This window comes from Ips typographus, linkage group LG16, assembly GCF_016097725.1.
Source record: "Ips typographus isolate SLU linkage group LG16, UJ_Ityp_2.0, whole genome shotgun sequence".
Classification (NCBI taxonomy): Eukaryota; Metazoa; Arthropoda; class Insecta; order Coleoptera; family Curculionidae; genus Ips; species Ips typographus.
In genome coordinates, this window is record NC_138437.1 from 5,205,426 (window position 1) to 5,228,437 (window position 23,012).

At 33.3% G+C, this 23,012-nt stretch overlaps 1 protein-coding gene across 3 annotated transcripts in view; it reads right to left on the reverse strand.

Moving 5' to 3' along the window:
• The window catches only part of LOC145739134 (lachesin-like), a 69,805-nt gene extending 48,223 nt beyond the window's left edge, over nt 1-21,582 (reverse strand). For all 3 annotated transcript variants that reach the window (XM_081994516.1, XM_081994514.1, XM_081994513.1), the window contains exons 1-2: nt 21,439-21,582; nt 19,109-19,175 (exon numbers count right to left, since the gene is read on the reverse strand). The gene's annotated coding sequence lies outside the window, so the exon portion shown is untranslated. The remainder of the gene's footprint in view (nt 1-19,108; nt 19,176-21,438) is intronic.
• Between the last annotated feature and the right edge of the window lie 1,430 nt (nt 21,583-23,012).

Genomic DNA, 23,012 nt, shown 5'->3' on the forward strand with positions numbered 1-23,012 from the left:
TAAAATACAATTGTAGTTCTGGCTACATTTATACCGACAAGATTCACAGAGATGCAGCCAAAATCAAGTCTTACTGTACGGTTACTTGTCAGCAAGATTGGGATACAGTTGGAAGAGATTCACAATTTTTATACTGCATACAAGTGTTTTGATGAAAAATACTGTTCAGCTGGTTTTTAAGTATTTTAAGGTCTCATAGTAAGTTTCCAACTTCCCTAAATGAATATATACTAAAATATATTTAAACCAGATTAATTCCTGTCTAATATTAATCTGTCTCTCTAACAAACTACCTGAACTGTCAATGTACAGGAAAGACCTCATTTTATAAAATATATATTTCTTGCAACTGTGAGAAAGTTGTGCCACTTCACCGAGTTAAAATAAATTAGACGATAAGAATTTCAAGGAAATGTAAAATTTTAAAACAGCTCGCCAATAGTTTCCTAGTTTTAGTAACCATAAAGATACCGGATCAACTTCTGAAATAGACTGATAGCGAGTCTGACTCGATTACTCTGAAATTTAAAATGTTGCTTGGTTTTTGACTTAACTTGTTCTGATAATGAAACTAATTCATTTTGTTTATGAATATAATTTTAGTCAAATAATAACGGAAGAAATAAGCAAATATGTTCCAATGGCGTTTTATACACATATAACAGAAAACTTTTCTAACTTACTAACCTAACTTATGAACAAATCAAACAAACAAAGAAAAAATCTTTCCCTTAAAATTTGTATGTATCTTCCACCTTTCCTGAACAAGCAAAACAAATATCATCATTCATCAGTAACAGCAATGCCTATAAATCATTTGTTTAAGAATGTCTTCTATCAACAATATTAACTGATATCTAGAGAAAACCCTTGTGAATTCCAAATACTCCTCAAAGCCCTTTTTCATACATTTCATTATTTACTAGGAATAACATTATTGTTTAGTGAGAACTTTGCTATATTTTTACATTTATCATTCATTAACTAGTGACTGGATACGTTTCTCTTTTGCTCTTCGAAAGGATGTATGAAGTAATAATTCCAAATAAATACACTGTTTTTCCTTTAACAATTGTTTCAAAAGCAAACTACTTTCTGATTTAATTAAAAGTTTCTTGTCTTACCTAAACATTCTTTTTGATTTCTACTTAAACTCTCACAAAATTTTTCGGATGCATTATTATTCGTCTACCATATTCACATAAAAAGGCTCTTTTATGTATTCTTGTTGCAATCCGAATAAGAGCAACTGCTTTGCTATTTATAGTGTTAGCATTTTGAAACGATTTCATGCACGTTTTTACAATATTTCTCTATATGGACAGCAGAAAAATTAATATAATCACAATGTATTTTAGATGTTTATACAGTGTGTCCATAAAATATGGAATAAATTGGATTAAAAATTATCTTTCAGAAAAATGCTGCGACACGTATGCTACTGTTTTTAAAGGCGCATTTTTTGAGAAAAAAATTAGATATACAGAGTGTCCCAAAATTGAGATATGATCTTCCAGTTGACATTTTCAAATCAGACCTTCAAATGAATTCGTGAATTTCTGGGTATTTTTCATGTAGCATATCCTGTGTTTGGTTTATTGTCGCAAAGTTTGTTTTTTTCCTAGACAATCCATTAGTATACAGGGTGTCCCAAATTTGAGCAAACTTATAATTTCTTAAATGGGATGACCCATTTTTTATTTGAAATCTACGTCAAATTCTAGACCTGCACTTTTCTGGAAAATCGTGAATAACTCGCTTATTTGAACCATCTTGTATATACGAGCCATATAACAAAAGAAAGCTAATGAATGGTCCTCTCACGTGACTTTGAGCCAACACGGCTAAGTTTCCCGGAGGCCGTCAAAGTTGACCTTGATTTTGTGTAGTTTTTGCTAAATATCTCAGGAAAAGGCGCTTTTTTGGTACCTGGTGCCGTTTCTCCTTGGAATTGAAATTGAACCTTTGAATTTATTTAAAGAAAAATTTTAAATTTTTAAAATAAACTTCCACTGCCTAAATTCCTTCAGGTTAATGATACAAAAATGACGTAAAATGTCATTTGTAATTTTTTAAGGGTGCCACGCACTGAAAACCGTCGAAATTGATATAATTTCCAGGTCATTCCCAAAACCGTGACAGTTGGGGCAAAATGGATGTCAGGGTGATACAGGGTATCTCAGTTCAGCGGGTGAGTACAGGGTGTCCGAAAAAAGTAAAAAACAATTTTTAGTTTCCGGAAAATATCTCAAAAACTGTGTAAAAAGCAAAAATTATCAAAAGCAAACCCTCTAGCGGTCAAACTATCAAACCAATAACCTTTTTTGAACATACCATGGAAAAGCCTTTCGTCTGGACTATATTTTACCTTCAGCAACTTTTTGTCGTTACTGTTAAAATAATTGAAGTATTTTAGGTTAAAGCAAAAGTGGTTAAATCACTTAAAAGGTTTGTGAAGCTTGACTTTGACGCCCTCTAGCGGCCAAATAGTGCAACCGATTAAGTTAAGTGGGCATATTTTTGGTAAGCTTACGATCTGAGCTATCTTTTCACTTCAATCACTTTTGGTCGTCAACTGTCAAATAAGCAAGTTAGAAAATTTTTTAAAAAAGTGCACTCAAATTATGAATTTAATTTATTTAATTAACGTTTTTTTATTATTATTGTACACTATTTTCAATAAAACATGTTATATTTTTCAACCGTTATTTTCTCGCAAACAGCTGAATATCGACAACTTTCATTCATTTGAATAGGTCTCAACTCGAAGGTCATATCTAAATTTTGGGACAGCCTGTATAACAAATTTTTCTTCAAAAATGCGCGTTTAAAAATAATAACACACGTGTTCGAGCATTTTTCTGAAAAGTAATTCTCTGAATTTTAATCGAATTTATTCCATAGTTTATGGATACACTGTTTATGACAGACAAAATAGCTGTTTCTATACTGAAATTTTGGATTTTTTCAATTTGTCAATTTTTGGCTTCTAGTGTTGATTTTATCGAATCAATAAAATACATAAAGCCATTACGTGCTTAACACCGGTCGGAGGCCAATTGTAATGAATCAATCTAGAAAAAAGCATTGTACTTCCCATCTACAGTTTTGTCGGACGCATAGGGTCCCGTACTCGCGATTCGTACACACATCGGAAAACCCTGATAAATGTCCGGAATTAATACCAACGATGATTAATGAACGGGACCGACCGATCAGGAACTGGTGCAGTTATAGATTACCATAACGTATATATACGTACATTTACTTTTCAAACGATGCTAACTTTTTATTTTGTCACGCTGTAAATTCGCCAATTCACTTTCATTGTAACACCGATCAATTGTACTACTAAAAGTGTCAGCAGATACTATATTGACAGATTCTTCTATTAAAATATGCTTGGAAATTAATTTCCCTCGATTGGTCAACATTTCCAAATTTCCTTTGGGTGATATTGAACAAACACTATCGAATTTCATCAGATCAGTTCTAATTCCAACCACATGAATGCAAATATAAGCGATTCTCGCCTTATTTTGATTGCGGCCAATCTATTATTTGAGACTGACACAATGTTGTAAGCAAGGCGTGGATTCGTCGGATTGTGAAATTCTGGCTATATTTGAATGCTCAAATTAATGTTGGCCAAACCAGAACTGCATCTTCGCGAATCCAATAATTCCGCGGTTGAACTAGTCAAGCAGAAATATTCAATTATTTGCTAGGATATAAGAACGTAATTAATTTGCACCAAATGGGATAATTTCGCCTTGTAGTTCAGTCAAGGGGGTGAATTTAAAAGATCCCTACAGTTGACTATCACTCTCGGGATGCATGTGCCTGACAGCCATCATTTTGGGAGTGCTAATAAAGAGTTTTTTTGAATATCGGGCCCCATAGTTCGGAAGCGACAAGCAGGAGTGGGCCTAGCCTCATCAGATAGTACGGATTATTGGCGATGACAGCATCACTGCGGTCATTTATAAGACCAAGGTCAATTAGATGTACACGACTTGATCTGCGTATGATGGCTGATGCTAAGTGACAGTTTTGAATTTTGTTGAGTGCTTTTAGTGTTCTTTATGAACGGCATAAATAACTTTCTAAACAGTTTTCTTGTTTGAATTTGTTATGTCGTATTTTGGTCACATATGTCAAAATCAAAAATCATAGACAGAATAAAATATATTCTACTATCTGGAAATATTCTATAATGAAAAATCTCTAGACTCTTCTAATAATCTTTCATCTCTTTCATCAATCTCAACATAATATTTAAAAAACATTATTTTTCTAACAAAAGGCTTGTCTGCGCAAGAGCCAAATCATTCTTAACAAAAGATTACATGGAAATAATATTGAACTACCGTCCTACCAGTGACTAATCATTCTTTGTAGAACTATGTTTACTAGGGTTACCTCTTCAGTGGTAAATTACACCAAAACTTGCTGATTTTTGTTTGCTGACTCTTCTTAGAACTCTCCTAGACATTCAACGTTTTTGATCTTACAAAACACGAAAACCCTTTTTAAACCGTTATTATATTAGAGGTGCAATTAAAGTATTATTGGAATCGCGAATATTTTAGCCGACTTCCGAGGATTTCGCTTTTTTTGCCAGATCTCTTTCATGGAATGCTGTTGAAATGCCCTGGGGAATTTTAAAAATCTTAGGGTTGTTAAACGTAATAAAAGATGACTGAATTATTGAAGAAAATTATAATTGAGTGTGCTGCTTTAAGTTTTATTGTGTTACGTTAAGTTAAACTTGTCATGTCAGAGTATTAAATTCTAAATTAGTCTAATTTAAATGTCGAAAGTTAAAAGAAATTCAGATGATGCTAGAAACAACAGTCTTTGCATAATTAAGTAAAGATAGTCAAGTTTCTTACCACAATTGTTTACATCTAATATTTCAGAAAGTACTATGGAAAGGTTGAGCATCGTAAATAACATACAGTTTGCAGACGATACAGCAATAATGGCAGAGAGTATAAGAGACCTAGCATTAACAGAGGAAGCTAAAAAATGGGACTAAAAAAGTAAAACCAAATACATGGTAAACTCAAAAAACAACATACAACTTACACTGGAAGGTAACCATAAAGGATATGTAAAATACAGGTCAATGTTCACAAATAGGAAATTGAGTTTGGCCATTAGATTAAGGTTATGTTTCACAATAATGAAAAATTCACCAAATTCCGTTGTTGTTTTTATGTCAAACTTCATTAACGTGAAACCTGTAACTAAACAACCATAATTATATGAAATCAAGTTTGAAGACAAATATTAGACACTGTTTTATTTAGTGCAACTGTTTCTGTCTAGATTATGGACAAGTAAGTGGTATTTGTAGAACCATCATTTGTTCTCCATCCTTCCATCATCTGTTGGTTGCAGCACTATATAACCTTCTCTAGAATTATATAAACCCTTAGAGTCCTTAAAATTGCTATATAGTCCCTAGACCTTCTCTGCAACCTGCTCAACCTGCTTCTCTAGAATTTGGCCTGAAACCTGCTTCACATGGATTAAAATAACATCAGCTATAAGAAATTGTCGCTGTGAGAAAATAATTTGTTAAAATTCGTTTGTTTTATGGGTTATTTCTCTTCTTACGTAGAGGATTTTTTTAAATGGACACTCAGAAGAGATTTTTTTAACTGGACAATATGTTTTGACTGACTTGTTTCTACTGGAACAACTTCCATAAGTAAAACTATAAATACAACAATTTCCTTTATTTACAAAATGAAGAGTGCAGCCACTGTGCTGATTTTAACAAAATTGTACAGGAAGCATAATCCCTGTAATTGAATCGTTTTAAATCGCTTCATCAACTAGAAGGAGAATATTTCAGTGAAACACAATTCGGTTCCGTAAATCAAAACAGATTTTGTCGGTCGAGTCATTCATGCCGAAACCCTAATATTGTAAATGCGAATATTTGGCTGATGTTTTTGTCTCGATAATAGGCGGGCTTAGCAGTGGATTATGTAATGAGAAGCAGGCCATAGTCACGGAATGATTCGCGATCCCAAAATGGTATTTGGCAAATATCCGAATGGCCGACTAAAATTAATTCCTCCGTTCTTAGACATCAATTTATATAATCCCTTCGGTGACATTTATAAGTCAAGAGTGTATTGTTATCCTGAAGCGTTGCGGCCTGGAGTATTTAAAAGCTCTGCTTATCAACGTGATCTCATGGGATCTGGCGTGTCCCAACGGGCTCAGCTCCGCTACAAACAATTTCCAGACGGAACGGGAAAGACCCTTATTAACATTATTTTTTATTTGTTTAGAAAACAAGACTGGGTTATTCTTTATCCGCTCCTAATTTTGCCTTTCAACAAAAGAATACAACCAACGCACTCCGTAATGGTCTTGCTTAATGCCACAAAGTGCTTCTTTTACGGAACTAATTTAATAACGTTTCTTTTGGCTCACACACAAAAATCACAGGTTGATAATGGCTTTCACCACTCATTTACTAACCCTTTTTTGTTAGACAAACTCCACTCATAATTTTTCAACTCAAATTTATTTATTTAACAATTGTTTTATTCAACTGTTAGGTACAACTCTATTGAGAGAATGATATCGTCTTTAGGCAAGCATTAAGCAATTAGAGCAAGTTAACCTTCAGGTTACCAAAATACACAGAAGCTTTTAGCAGAACCAAAAGTCATCTGTTGCATTGGATATCTGGCCTACAAACTTTCTGTCTAACCAATCAAAATAAACACCAAATATCATCCCAGGAAAATGAGCCATTTTGATTGGTTAGATACAAGAGTTGTGTTGTGGGTTTTATTGTGACAATTGGTAAACCCTGCTTAAATGATTTGTAGAATAACTCAACAAAAGGAAATAGACTCAGTACAAGCATGAAGATTTTGTAGGGGAGAGTACAGACAATCCAGAACACCTGTTCTGAGAATGTTGAATGTTCTGAGACAGTTAGTAGAAGTAATAAGCATAGCAGAAGCATTATCAAAATCCGGAAAGACATTTACCGCAATATGTAGAGGATCGTCAAGTTTTTGATAGTGACTTAAGGTACCGGAAAGGACAAATTCATAATGGTTGGAGGATTGGTCAAATCGCGAAGGTGACAGATAAAGAGGCTACAAAAAGAATGAAGAGCAGCGTTTCTAAGGAAGTCATAATAAAAGGGCAGCGCTCAGACTCTGATTTGAAAGTAATCAGAAGATGGTTGGAGAAGGATTTGAAACCGGATTGGCAACCAACAGTAAGGGGTTACTGGTTGCAGTGGAATTCGCTTCGACTGCGAGATGACTTAATTACTCGCAAATAGGAAAGTCCAGACGGAAAACGCTTTGTTTACCAAACAATAGTGCCCAATTCCTGCAAAGAGAATGTGCTGCGAGAACTACATGACAGTCGCGGAGGTTGGAGTAAACCAGACTTTGGCTAGAATAAGAGATCGATTTTACTGGATTAACTTCAGAAAGGACGTTGAGGAATGGTGTAAACGGTGTGACCAGTGTTCGTTACAGAAGGGATCCAGCACAATTCAGGAACTTGAGAAAGAGAAGATGAAACCAAACAACGACCGTATGAAGATGACACTGGACCACAGACCAGCTGGTGGCAATTATAAGAAAGGTGATGCTGTGTGGATGTTTCAACCCAAGAGGAGCGAAGGATCAAGTCAAAGATGGCAACGACACTGGGAGGGACCTTACAATGTGGTAAAAAGGTTAAACGACGTCGTGTACAGAGTCCAACGCAGCCCCAAAGGCAAGATGAAAATTGTCCATCTGGACAGACCCAAGAAATACCAGGGATTAGATGAAGCGGATCGGGACGATCAGCTTTAAGAGGGGGGAAGCAGTGTTACGGTTTGGGCCTACTATGCTCGATACTTCCGAACGAGCACTCGATTCGGGATGGAATCGAAGCGCCTCAATATCTGGCCGGGCGCGTGTTAGAGTAGGCCACAGTTAGGAAGCGACACCTGGAAGCATCTTTCATATTCGACGCAAATCATCAAAATTAATAAATAAATTTATTAATTGTTGAGTTAAACTGACTTTGTGAAAACAATATGTTTCTTCCTCAAAGCCAACTCTGCTGTGTCTTTCGTTAAACTTGTTTGTAAAATAAAAAATAAATTTTTATTTTAAATTGGTGACCAGGACACTTGGAATAATTATTCTTGGAGAAATTATTGACACTGCAGCTGGCTGTTTTTCTAAGCGGACGATGGGGCGATTGCCTGGTGGCAGCAGAGTCACACCTTCTCCATGTTCGGCCGTTTGCATTCGCCTCACGCCGCCCCAAAATTACAAATGGATGCCATTTAATTACATTGTCTTGGCAAGTAGTTATAAAAGTAACGGGGCGGCACAGGATGACGGAAAGCGCCTGTGCCTTTGCCGTCTGCAATCAGACTGATTTAAGAAATCGCGATTTACTATGAACCCGACTGTAGCGGAAGTTAACAGTAATTTCGTTACGGGCGTACAACTGCTAGCTGGTTTTCAAAACTTTCACGTTTCCTTTTAAGTGTAAAAAGCTATGTAAAACTTGGGTTGGGTTTTAAGGAGCATTTCCAGCTAAAATTATAATTACGCTCATCTAAAATGGCTTTGCTTAAATCTTAAACAATGTGGTACCAGAAACAACACATCGAAAAGTCATCAAATATTCTTTCAGTCTTATTTCACCCATTATTTAATCATGTCATCTTGAGCATTGTTTGCGTGTTTATTTTATGTTCAGTTTGTGTCTGAAACAGTCGAGTTTACTACAGAGACAAGCCATTTTTGTAATCTTCTGCACAAACATGCAATACTGCTAAGAAAAAGAAAAAACGAACACTAAAGTAACATAAGGGCCTAGTCCAGTGCACTACTTTTATTCTCAAATACTGTCTTTTTTGGCTACGTGGATGTTTTCCGAAAGGACGCAACCATTCACCATACCGAAATGAAATTACCACTCTATTGAGAGTATTGTCTATAGAGTGTTAACAAAAATTCAATTGTATACGCATAGAAAAGTCTGATGATTTTCTTATTACATGAACATGGCATTACTTACACCCTTTATGGACTAAATTTGATAGTAATTTGGAACATTTTGGGATTTCTTTTAATAAGACAGTAACAATTTCCTGGCGTAAAAAAGAGGTAAAATTTATTTAGAAATAAATATTCGGAAAAAGAATAATAGAAACTCTCGTCGCGGATTCGAAAAATGTGTTCATTCGAGATAAAACGGAAAACATTCATGGCTCCGGAATAGTAATTAATGTTTGGGCAGCAGCGTTGGGAGAGAGGTTGGAGTTGTAAGGGTGCCCGGCCATGCACTCTCTTTCATTGCTGGAAAGTGGCAAAATTGTACCCGGTTTACTTAAAACTGTCGTTTTTCTATAATCTTTTTTACAGTTTCCTTTACTACGCTACTAAATTTGTACCGTTTTTATTCGAACGGCAACGAATTTTGTTTCGACACGCCGGACGATTTAGTTGAAATCAATTCAGCTTGAAGGGGATGCGTGGTTTAGTATGTAGCATTATTAGGACATAAATCTTGACAATAAGTGGGAGCAAAAGTAATTTGAGTTAAACATTAGAGAGGAGCCGGATAATCCAAATTCAAGAATTTAAACTGGCGACACTTAGCGAAAAGTAGGACAGACAATAAAAACTAGGATAAAATGTGGCATAACATCCATCGTGCGGAGATATTTACTCATTTGCTCCCCGTAAATCCACACTCCCATTCTGATATCCGAGTATCCGAGGGCAGAAATACAGGCTACCAAACTAATGGCTTTTAATAAAAGCTGTGGACTATAAAAATGTTGATTTATTATTAGTTTGGGCGATAACTGTTCACAAATTTTTCCCTTAAATTTCTAATATTATGGGAATGCATAATTAAAACATTTTTCATCATTATTTAGCGCTCACCGCCACGATTTCAGATAAGTGAAATGCCATCCACATATTATATCACCCCGTAGGTAATTTGGACTCTTCTTTTTCTGATTAAATCCAGTATTTGTAATTTTACTCCCAATACTCACCTACGGTTTTAGTGTAAAATATGTACCGGAAACCACATGTGTATGAATTATACTGCAATAGCAGAAATAATTAAGAGAAGCTTTTAGTGGTATTGGTACCAAACCATTAACAAATGCACCTATCTCTTTTAGTCTATACTACCTAAACTTGTAAGTAATTTAGTTAAAATTTTAAATCGCAAAATGTCATCCTAATTGGCAAGTTTGACAATTGGTAAAACTTGTGGGCTTATTTCTGTCCGAACCAAATCCAGCAAATTCGTTGAACGTATTGCCTGAAATGTGGAGTATTAAAGTGTCGATGTGTTTCGATTATTAATGAATTGGTTTTTGCCTTTATTACAGACAAAACTGAAAATTTCCATTCATCCGAAACATTCAGATAGTGTTTATAATGCGGCATATTTGAGGGAAATTATTTTCAAATTTCCACCGGATTTGAACCAGTTATTAGTCGTTGTTTGCTAATGTCGCAAAAAATGAGGTCACACTAAATCATACGCGACTGGAAAGTTTAATTTATATAATTGAACCTCATTGCAAAAAGCACCTGTGGATGTCATACTTAATTAAGGTTTTAGGTAATCTAGTAAGTCGCATTTTCGACAGTTCTAGAATAACATAAAATCCCTTTATGAAAAAAAACTGACCGTTTTAAGCATAAGGGGTGAAGGTGATTAAATTAGTTCCACAAAAGAAGCACTTTGTGGAATTAGAAGCAACGATATGGACTGTGCTGCAACGTATATTTTCATGAGAGGGAATATTAGGATCGGACACCCGAAATAGTGTCTTTTTGACCGTGTAAGGAACACGTTATTACAATTTTCCTCAAGGTAGTTAATTGAATCTCTTTCGTAATAACTGTATGAGAAATTAACAAGAGGATAGTAACCTGCCTGCAGAAACTTTGTAAACTGTATATTTTCGATTGTTTACAAACACAGTTGACAATACCTGTCTACCCTTGAAATGACAACTTCAGACAACCAGCAGTTTATTATATAAGCTTATACCGTTACTAGAAGATTGGCAAATATTCTCAAAATTGGCTTTCTCTCCCACCCTGCAAAAAAAATCGTTATTACATCTGTCAGAACTCATTAAACAGTGCTGTAAAACTGTAAAATGTCAAATAGTCGTCTCTCTTTGAGCATTATCACTCCGCAAATTGTTATTCGTAATTTTGTGGAGTTAAATTTGTTGTGACATTAAATGACAGTTTAAGACGTTAAATTTGACAGTTATGACTTTTTAAAACGTGGCTCATAGTCAGGTGACACTTGTTATAACTATTAAAACTCATTCAGGGCTAACATACAACTGGAATAAGCAGATTAGTTGTACTTCTTTGATAAATCGCATTGCAAGTTGTATTTATAGCTCCACAGGTTTATATTTAACAAATGTGACATTTACAGTTACTTTGATTTGTTTTTACGTCATCTGTCAAAAATTACGCAGCTGTGGAGCAAAATTACCAAAATGACCATAAGCTGTCAAACTCCAAAACATGCTTGAAGGACTGAAAATATGTGTAAATATGCTGCAATGAATTTTATAGGTTAATAAGTGGCATTTTGACAGTTGTGACGTCTGGCTGTCCATTTTACCTACTCTGTCATAACCGTGACAACTGTCAAAACACGTTCCATAAAGCTGTCAAACTCCAAAGCATGCTTGAAAGTTTGGAAATTTATAGGTTGACAAGAGGCATTTTGACAATTGTAAGTATAAAAGTGTTCGTTGTACGTCAGAAGTGACAAATTTGGCTCCATGGAGGTGTAAACACAACTTACAGTGCAATTCCTCAAAGAAACACATCCGTTTGGCAATTTTTACTTTCAGGTCATTGGTGAGTGAGTTTAGACAGTTATGATTTTGATGGAGCTATAGATACAACTCACAGTGCAATTCCTCAAAGAAACACATCTATTTGGCATTTTACAATTTCAGGTCACTGGCAAGTCAGTTACGACAGTTATGTCAGCTGTCACCTGATGCAAGCAAAGTATTAAAGTGTCCCTTAACGTCTTAACTGTCAAATTTGACTCCAAGGAATTCCTTTATTAGCCTTTCCTTCATCATTCTCTTGGCATTTTCTCCAAAAATTAATTTCTGAAAACTTTCTAACTCTACACATAGCTGCTTAAAATTAAACTTATTGTTATCTGAACCACGAAAAAGACAATTTTTAATTTTCCCTGGCAGATAATAGAGAAAACATTGAGCCAAGTTCTATCACATTTCTTTGAAACACGTTGTGCATTACCAGCTTACTAAAATTGCGTTAATTGATTACAAGAAAGTTTTTAAAAGATCGACTAACTACTATTAACAAAAGATAAACAAAAACGTCTGGGAAGTTGTTTGCATGCAGTCAAACGGGTGAAAACGTGAAAATCGATATGAAGTTGATTGACAGGTCATATATTTGGGTAGCCCATGTCGGAAACTCTACAGGACCATGTAACACATTGTTTAGCATGTTGCGAGTAGTACAATTACAAGACCTCCGGCGCCTTTTGAGTGAAAAGGGTACTGCAAGAGGATCAGTCATAGAAAGTTGCGGTATTCAGAAAGAAATCTCTGCCGAGTAAACGGTTCGTTATATTTGGAGTTCGAGCGGGTAAAGTTTAGTGCATGAGGAAAGTTTAGATTGTGTACAAATTAGCTAATAAAATATAATTGTTGCATTATAAAAGCTGTTTTATAACGCAACATTTTGAACTTCCGAGTAGTTCAAGTAATGATCAAGAAGTATTATGAATTCAATTGTCTACTTATTTATTAAAACTGGAGAGTTGCCAAAATTGTGTAAGTACTGTCGCTCAAACCGAATATTAAATTTGTTTCTGATTTGTTCAATAATCCCAACAATGTGTAACAGTTTCATATAGGTTACTTACTCTAAGTTTCTAGTTATTACTCAAAGATAATGTTTGATTAACTCATCCAACTTTATAATGGGTTCACCAAAATACGGACTAAGTACTTTAGAGTGACGTTCAACTTATTTGTTAAAGTCAAGTTTTAAGGGTCCATAATTTTGTAAATATAAAATAACTAGTAAGGTTCTCTTCGAATCCTTAGTAGAAGAAAGTCTCTTTAAGTATTTTAAACTATACAAGAATCTCCCGAAAGAAGTTTCTCAAATCAGTTTTGCTGTATTAATTTACATGCAAAAGTTAATTTAATTTTTCTTAGCAACTTTAATAATTCACATTTAATCTGTCAACTAAGTAATTTCAGACATTTTTTACACTTCAGTACCTTCCAAAATCAACGTCGAAGCAGTATATCAGCAGAGCGAAAAAATAAATACCCGGACAAAAGCAATATGAACGATGTTACCAACGTTCGTACGCTGGCTCCATTGGCCGATACTTTTTGCACTTCTTTCTCTCCATTGCCGTTAAACTACCACATTTTCAGTGTAATAGCTTACTTTCCGCTTTTGCTAAGCACGCACGCAGATGGTTCATGCCCTGTTCCAAAATCGTGCCGACCATCTGACACACAGTATTCTTATCCAAATCAATTGCACTACTTTTCAATCGGTCCTTCGTGATTTAAGAGAAATATGTGTTTCGTCGGTCCACGGAGAAAGATTTACTTTAACGGCAGTTAGATTTATAATTGCTCCTTTTCTTCGGGCACAAAACTTTCTTGTGACTCTAGAAATCCCTAAATGTATGTTTGCTTGTTAGTAGCGAACTAATACTGTAATATGGTTAAAATTATCCACAAAAACTTGAGCTCCTATTTGGTGCTTCCATATTCAACGTCTTTAATTAAGACTTTTTTGTATATTCATATTTTTACCTAATTTGCTCTGTTGTACCTGACTAAAATACGAGGGGAATAAAGCAATAAAAAACGTGCTCTTGCTAAACTTTTCCTAAGCATTTAACTTAGGCAGCTGCATAAACTCCTGTACAGGAATTTTTTAAATAAGAATTGCACCTATGCATGCAAAAGGGTAAACTAAAATAATAACGAAAATACGATTGCGAATAGTTGAAATTAACTTTAGTCAGCGTTTCGTTAAAACTACCACAAGACCAGCTCCCCTTTAGTATTAGGGAAGTACAAAAAGATAATTGGGATAAACTTCGCGTTAATTCCTTTACAGCTGGAAAGTTTGTAAAATTGATACTAAAATTAACTACTGGGCTCTTGTACATTTTAATACAATTTAGTATTGAATTTCAGTACAACAATCTCTGTCTAAGATAAAACTAAAATATACTATCCCTTCCAGAAAAATATCATTTTAAAATTCATATTTAGCGACAATAAAATATAAGAAATCCACCAAAGCTGGATCCGAAAATAGGTTTATCGATATTTAAGAAAAATATTGCAGTCTGGCTTACGCTTAAATGGAAAATATATTCCCTCGATTGTCAGCTAATGTTCTCCTACGATAATTTTAATGTATACCGCTATCGGATCGAAAATGGAACACGTCTTTAGAGTTGCAAAACCTCATTTTGCTTGCATATTTACTCAAATATCACTAATAATACTTGTAAAGTAAAATGTCGATAAAAACTTGACATTTAAGATTCTCTTTGTCCTTTATGGCATTTTCGTTGAAAAATAAATCATTGACGTAAGCTGGCAGTCCTAGTTTTACATTAATTGTGATTACGTAATTATCTAGAAAATCAATTTAATTTCAGTAAACATATTTTGTTATTTATATTAATAGTGCGGATAAACTGTGCCTGTCAAAATGTATGATGTTTGGTAATAAAAGGTGTCAAAATAATTTTATTTGTTGACTTGGTTGAATCAAGATTATGTCTGTCTTATAGAACGACTTAAAAACCTAATGTAAAGATAAAATTAGTAAAGAGAACTTAGCAATCTAACTAATCTAAGAAGCATTGCACTAAACACTTTATAACATAGTAATTTCTTTATTTAGAAATTAAAACTCCTGTTGCATGATAGTGATATAACCAGAACAAAGCCAGAGCAATAAACATTGTTTTTGAATGAGCATCTGGCAGTTTGAAAACTTTCTTTTAGCAAAAGCGGTCAGTCATTTAAAGATTAATGTGCGAAATGTCCGCAGATAAAGTACGTGCCCAGTAGTCCAGTGGACAAGTTCATAAATCGATCAGATTGCCTAAAAAAGTATTATGTTATTTAATACAATATTTACGACTAGGAAGTAACAACTCATTTTTCCAAAGGGTGTTTTAAATTGCTAATGCTGGGAATAATTTAAAAAATTATACTAAACTTCGAAGAAGAGAATTTTGCATAAATATCGTTGCTACAACTTTTTGTAGTAGTTAATAATAAATTACATCAATCTATGCTAGATTTTCCTGATAGCGTTCTCAAGAAAATCGTGGAGGAATTTTGGTCATCGAGCATTTACTTGATGCATCGTTTATTTCCTCGAGCTCGACTTAATTTTAAAGAACAGGCATTAAAAGTTAATTCGGCCGTACTATGCTCAAATAGTTTTGAAGATTCCTATGCTAAATTGAATTACGCTATTTAATAAACTGTGAACTTAAAGTTTAATTGTTTCGGAAAGTTTGGGCGCATGAATGTTAAGTAATTAATATTTTTATATTACTTTGCAGATCCTAGACTTTGGTGGTTTAACTATTACTTGGCTTATAGTTGTTTACGTCTAATGATGTCTTTTCAAACAGAGGATAAAATCGAACTTTTTTATTAACAAAAGATCTTTATAAGAACATATAAAGAGACGCACGATAAAGTTGACAAGTTCGACGATTGATCTCCCTTAAAAAATTATCTCTAGAACGTGCAAACAGCTTTGTTCTCTCTGTAGAGTACCAAGTAAACAATTTATAAATGCCAAGATAAACGCCTTTCATAAATTCAGAAACGGGCTGACTGGCAAGAATGCCGCTGTTAGCAAAATATTTGTACTTCTAATAGGTATCTAACTTGTTTTTGTTTTCGATGGTTCGGAGCCGTTAACATTGTTACTTTTGCTTCACTCATTTGTTCATCTATTTTGCATTCTCCAGATGTACGCCGAATGCTTAAACACCACATTTAACGTTCCATGGCTTCCGAATCAATTTTATGATGCTAATGGACCTTATTTTGTAAGTAATGGTTACTTATTATTACCATAATTAAACAAATGTAAAAACAACCACTAATATAGTATTTAAGTGCAATAATTTAGTGTATACTTCTTGTTGTACTGTACTGTGATGTAATTAATTGAAAGTCGATGAACTAATAAAATTGAGTAACTTTAACGATTAAAAAAATTACCAAATAAATTGATTTTACACTTGGTTCAGTAGATAAACTATTTTAAAGTAATTCAATTACGTTCAGAGTATTGAACTACTTACATTTGTTCTAACTCAAAGCTTTTCGATAAACATCTACATAATACAGTTTACTATATTTATCTAATGTTGGAAGTTAGAATATGTTTTTTTCTGTCAACCAAATAAGCCAAAGGAGCTTTTTTGTAAAAACTGTTTTTAAAATTTGATGTACATCGTAGTTTAAATTAACAAAGTTGCAGTATTTTTCCTGAATTACCGAAATCTGATTTCAGAATTGACATTTGTCAATCACTTGTCACATTTTTAACAAATGTTTTCATTTAAAAAAAAAAAACACTTATATTTTATTTGTTTAATCGGAAAATCTCACTTTGCTGATTTCAAATGTATCTTTTTGCGGTTAGATTAGTTACTTTTGGGAAAATATACAATTTTATTTTTTTCTCTATTCTGGAAGCTTAATAAAATATAAACAGTCGTAAAAGCTGTTGTTAGGTATTTTTTAACCTATGAAGAGCAGTTGACACCTGTCAAAATTAGTCACATGACTTTGATAATCTAAGTTTTGAGCTTGCAACACTGTAAAGGACGGTTGAGACCTACCAAAACATCACCTACCAAACGTCACATGATCATACAAAATAGTTTGAACTGTGAAAATTTGCCAAATTAAATTTGGACAGTTGTAAGAGCCACATCGTTTATAATGCAATTTTGAGCTTGCAACGAAAATTTGCTAAATCAGATTTAGACAGTTGTGAAAGCTGAAATTGTAAGTGCCACGTCACGTGACGTTGGTAATGCAATTTTGAGCTTGAAACACTGTAAAGGCCAGTTGACACCTGTCAAAATCAATCATGTGACTATAAAAAAACCGCCTAAACCAAGAAAATTTCCTAAGTCTAATTTAAACAGTTGTAAAAGCTAAAATTGTAAGAGACACGTCAGGTGACTTTGATTATATGTAATTTAGAACTTGCAACGTTGTACAGGCCAGTTGTCAAAAACACGTGACATTTAAAATGCTAATATTAGTCAAATAATTCAATTGTTTGAGCATTCATGGCAAAAACACTGTTGACAACTACAATTTATATTTTTTAAAAGTAACCAACATAACCTCAATTTGTTTGACATATTTGAAATTAGAAAAAAAAGATCTTTCTATTGAGCAACTAAAATACAGGTTGATCTATTTAAAATAAGCAAAACATGTGTCAAAAACTTGACAAGCGATTGGCGTATGCCAATTTTGACATTTTTAAAAAACAATCACTCTGTACATTATTTAACTTATTTTCAGTAGTTCAATGATTTGTAATTAAATTAATTTTTAGGACTTTTTAAAATTGTTGGCAATTGAAAATTGAATTACAATTGGTAATTAACAACATAAGGTAACTCAAAAATTTTTTTCTAATAAAGTAATTGTTAATGGTATTAACAATATTATATAAGCTTGGTAAGAAAGACACATCAAATATCGCCAAGCATTAAATTTACCTTCAGGATGCATAAAATTGTCTTGGAGAAATACATAAGTTATAAGTGTGTCTATCGTTGTTATATGCAGCATATGCTATAACATATTATATATTTTAGGAGAGCTGACAATACTGTAATGTATTGAAAATGCCTTGAACAGCTTAAATATTTACCTTGGTTGAGTGAGTAATATTATCATTTTAGAGAATGTGCTATGAATATTGCAGCTGTGCGGTGAAGTATCGGAGATACGATGTCCCTACTATCCCAAGGGATTGGATGAGTATGGATATTTAAATATTCCCTTTTTAAATTGAAACTGTAGAAGGAAAGTTTAGGACTAGAGCAGAATGTCCTCTAAATTCCTCTTGTGCGGCGACAAAATCTCCTTGTTAAATAAAACTTTTTTAGGCGCCGTTTCTTAAATCAAAAACAACTTAAACATATATTTACGGTAAAAGTTTAAGAATATTGGGATTTTTGGGGAGCTGTACGGAGATTTTTAAAGTCAATTTAACTTTTTCTCTTTGACTGTTTAAATTTTGCCGCTTCTATACTCTTTCAAACTTACTTTTATTAGGGGAATGTTAGAATTTATTCCTAGCATCATTCTCCAGATAATTAAATATTGATTGAATTTTACCGGGTATTTACGAACAGATTGGACTTGAAAAATAAATAGGGATCACACTCAATTGAATTGTAAACTCTACTGCATTGTACCTTTGCAAACGAATTGACTAACTGAAATTATATCAAAATCTAATTAGTTCTACAATGTTCACCCTTGGGCACTGCAGAACAAAACATTGTAATATGAAAACAGAATGAATTATGAAAAGGGCAAGTAACCACCAATTATCAAGCCAAGCAACATAATAAATGTTTTTATTTTTTTTTCGTTACTTTAATACTGTAAAATAAGTTCCCAAGTTTATCAAAAGGCTTCACGAAGTATAATATTTCTCAGAGCTCAAAAATCTGCAGCTAGTTTCCTCATAGTGAAACTACGGCATTTAGCAAATTAATTTATTCCATTTACCTAATTCGTGTAACAAGTTCTAAGTAGTTTTGGGTCATAGAACTGTGTTAAATAAGAGAACGTAAAAAGATCGTAAACAATAGTTGTAAATTAATTAATCACAAAAATTGTTTTAATTAATTTGGTACTCACAAAAAAATTCAATTTTTCCACTGAAGTTTACAAACACATGTAAAGTTGCTAATAAACATTTTCATATTTACTTACCAACATTTACTCACATCCTGGATCAGCGTTGATGCAGTTTTTGTTATGGTCCAGCCTTGTTGACAATCTAGCAATACAAAATATATAGTTGGAATGCGAGTTTTACAAGCAAATTAACAGATTAGGAAAAAATAGTGAAATGTTATGCAAACATGCAACGCTTTTACTGTAGGAATGATGTGAAATGTTAATGTAAATCTTTTGGTTATCCTGGTTTATGAAAGAAATTTTAATTTTTGCTGTAACTTGTCAGCATTATTTTATTAACACTCTTAAAGGAAACTTCAAATTATCTTCAATTTACAGAAGTGTTCCACAGTAAAAGTAATTCAAAGTATGTTTTTTTTATTTTCCTGTAAACTAAATAGTGGTAGAATTTTTGTTAATAAATAAACAAACTTCAAAGTGGTTTTATCAATATGTGAGCCACTCTTATAGAAAGGGTTCTGTTATCACCGAATTTTTATTGTACTCTTCTGATTATTTCCTAATTTATTTCATAAAATTAACTAAAAATAATTCACACTTTACCATTGCCACTTTTTTTCTTCTGCATGGCAATATCGTAAGGTGCAATGTTTTGGTTTTTGGCAACTATCAAGAACATTATTGCATTTTGTTGGGGATTTTTCTGAATACAGTATATAACTGCGTGAACTGTTATTAAACTCAGAAACACGTCTTTTTTAGAAACCTATAAGAACTGTGTTAAACTGTAGTTTTTTCAAATTCTAGGCAAATATTGACAGTTTTGTAAAACTCACTTGAAGTAAGAAAAATACTGTTTTTAGCACATTTTTGGAATCCTCATTAAATTTTCTATCCAAAAACCTGGAAAAACCTTAAAAAATTTGGTACAGTCAGGAAGAATTAAGTTTGTAAAGTTTTGAACTGACAGAAACACAGTTTGAAAGGACAGTCAGAGACAAAATCGCCTGTAAAACCCACTTGGAGTAAGAAAAAGACTGTTTTTAGCACATTTTTGGAATCCTCATTAAATTTCCTATCCAATAATCTGAAAAAACACTACAACATTTGATACAGTCAGAGAGAAAAGCGGTGTCAAAGCTTGAACTGACAGAAACACAGTTTAAAAGAACAGTCAGAGACAAAATCGCTTGTAAAACCCACTTAGAGTAAGAAAATGATAGTTTTAAGCACATTTTTGGAATTCTCATTAAATTTTCTATCCTATAACCTGAAAAACACTACAAAATTTGGTATATTCCCTGGAGAAAAGCTGTGTAAAAGTTTGAACTGACAGAAACACTGGTAAATTACAAATACTGTGCAATTAAGAAAAAGATCTACTGACTAATCATAAAATATACAAGGTGAATTGAAAATACATTTTTAACTGTAACTGTAACACACTGTATAAATTGAAAATAAAAACTTATGAGACAGTGAACTGATGCGGTTTCTAAGATAAAATACAGCCTAACCTAACGTTGACCACCCTATACCAGGTGAGTCAACAATATTCAATATTGTATTCGTTCAAGAAATACCTCAAAACGTTGAAACTGGTAATTTTAGAAAATTTTAAGACGTATTGTTTTAAATTGCTTTTACTGGGTGGACAAAAAAATATACACACTTGATTTAAGTAATAATTTTTTTGCGTTAAAAACAGTCTTTTATGACATAATGAGGAATTTTAAAAATATTTTAATAATTTAGAAATTCAGTGAAATTCATTTTTTTGTTCTTAAAAAATATTGAGCAAAGTAATGGTACGTACTGTACAATAAAAGTTCTATTTTTTCCGGTAGTTTTCAAATACCTTGAATTGACATAATTTTGCGGTGAAAATCTCCATGGATACAATCTGCAGTATTCAAAATTTCCAGTAAATGCCAACAATTTAAAGAATCTCAATGACGCCTAATGCTTTAGGGATAAAGTTTCTCTTGGAAAACTGGACTAATTTCCGCTTTTGAAAGGAAAAATCGTTCGGTTCGACATTTCGTAAACATTTTTAGAATAATAAGTGTTTTGAAGAAAAGTTTAAAAAAGTACGTTTCTCACTTAAAATTAAATACCTGCATTATCATTTGAGTTTAGACCTAAATGAAGTATAAAAAAAAGTTTTTGGAACAAATCCTAGTAGAAAATAATTAAATTCCAGCACTGTTCCAAAATTAATTACGAAGTTAACCTGTAGCTATTTTTCACATCACGCTGTTCCAGTACAAAATTTTTACAGCATTTATTTGGTAAGCAAAAAATGAAAACAATGCTCTGAGCAAAACCACGTGGACGTAAAGCCACACACAACCACTAACATTCTTATGAAACACACAAAAGGAGATCTACCAAAAGCGTACCCAAAATTTGGCCGATGAAATTTGTTGTTGCAAATTCGCGAAACTCTGGCACAAGAAGCCTCCGAAAAGCAAACTTCCGCAAAGAAGTTGCGTGCCGTTTACGAGCTAAACAGAGCGAATTTCAGCTACAGAGTTCACCGCGAGTTCTGGTCAGGCACTGTGCCGAAATATACTCTAAGCGTGCCACCGCGTTTGAAGACGCGCAATGTTGCCGGCCAACTTTCAAACTTCAACGACTCTTGTTTTTTTTCCATTCTATTATAAGGTGAAACTCATAAACCGTGCAATTATGTTCGTTGAAATAAAGTGACAATCATAAATCACCGAATTATGAAAACAACCCCTCAATTAAGCAGTCAACGATTCGAGACATTCAACATCAGATTAAAAACTCCACAGCTACATTATTAATGAAATATGCAGGAGCGTTGCTGTCACATCGTAATACATAACTTTTAAAGTTAAACGTTCTATGTTACTCCTCGGGCAGATTTAGTACAGAACAATTGGGAATTCGTTCGAGTTTTCTTAAATTGGAGTGTTGAAACTGCTTAAATTATGTATATAAATAAAAGAGTGACCCACTCCTCCCAGTTGTGTTCCTCTAACTACAGTTAAATTGTTCTTGCATTAAAGGTTTTAGTGGCGTTTCGCTCAGGATAATTCATGCAAATAAGCCACTGCGAGAATATAAAAGATAATGTGGAAAGTGTTTTGTTTAGTGAATTAAACTGGTCAAATGGTCATGACAAGGTATGAATATTAAAATTTGTATTGCTATATTGATATTTTGTTGTATTATCAGAAAAATAGATAGCAGTAGTTTATATGGAAGTCCATATAAACATTGTGTTATTAGAGAAATAAATAGTGATGGGTTAATTAGTGGTCAATTACAAATACTGTGTTTCTGTGACAGTTCAAATTTTGACACCACTTTTCTCCCTAACGGTACCAAATTTTGTAGTATTTTTTCATGCTATCGGATAGGAAATTTAATGAGGATTCCAAAAATGTGTTTAAAACAATCACATTCTTACTCCAAGTGGGTTTTATAGGCGATTTTGTCCTTAACTGTCCTTTAAACCGTGTTCAAATTTCAAACCACAATTTCAACTGATTTAAATATTTGTTGCACCAAACCAGTTTTTCTTAAATAACTCAAAAATGGTGCAAGTTACAAAAAAATTGCAAGAAAAGTATGAAGGTTCACTATTTTTGTTACCCTGTACGCAATTTTTAAGATTTTTTACTCAACACCACTGGAAAGAGGAGCTCAAAACGGTTCTTTTAAGTGGTTAAAACACCTTGAACTCCCAAAAATAACTGAGTTACAGAGTGCTCAAATTTCACACCACAATTTCAACTGATTTGAAAATTCATACATGTTTATAGAAATAAACAACTCAAAACTCGTACAAAGTAAATCACTAATAATACTGGTATGTCATATAGTCTGAAATTATGATATAGCCAATATCAAGCCAATCACACTAAAAAAAAATATATTTTAAAAAACACTGGTGTATCATAACTTGTCAAATTATGAACTACCATAATTTAAATGTTAACTT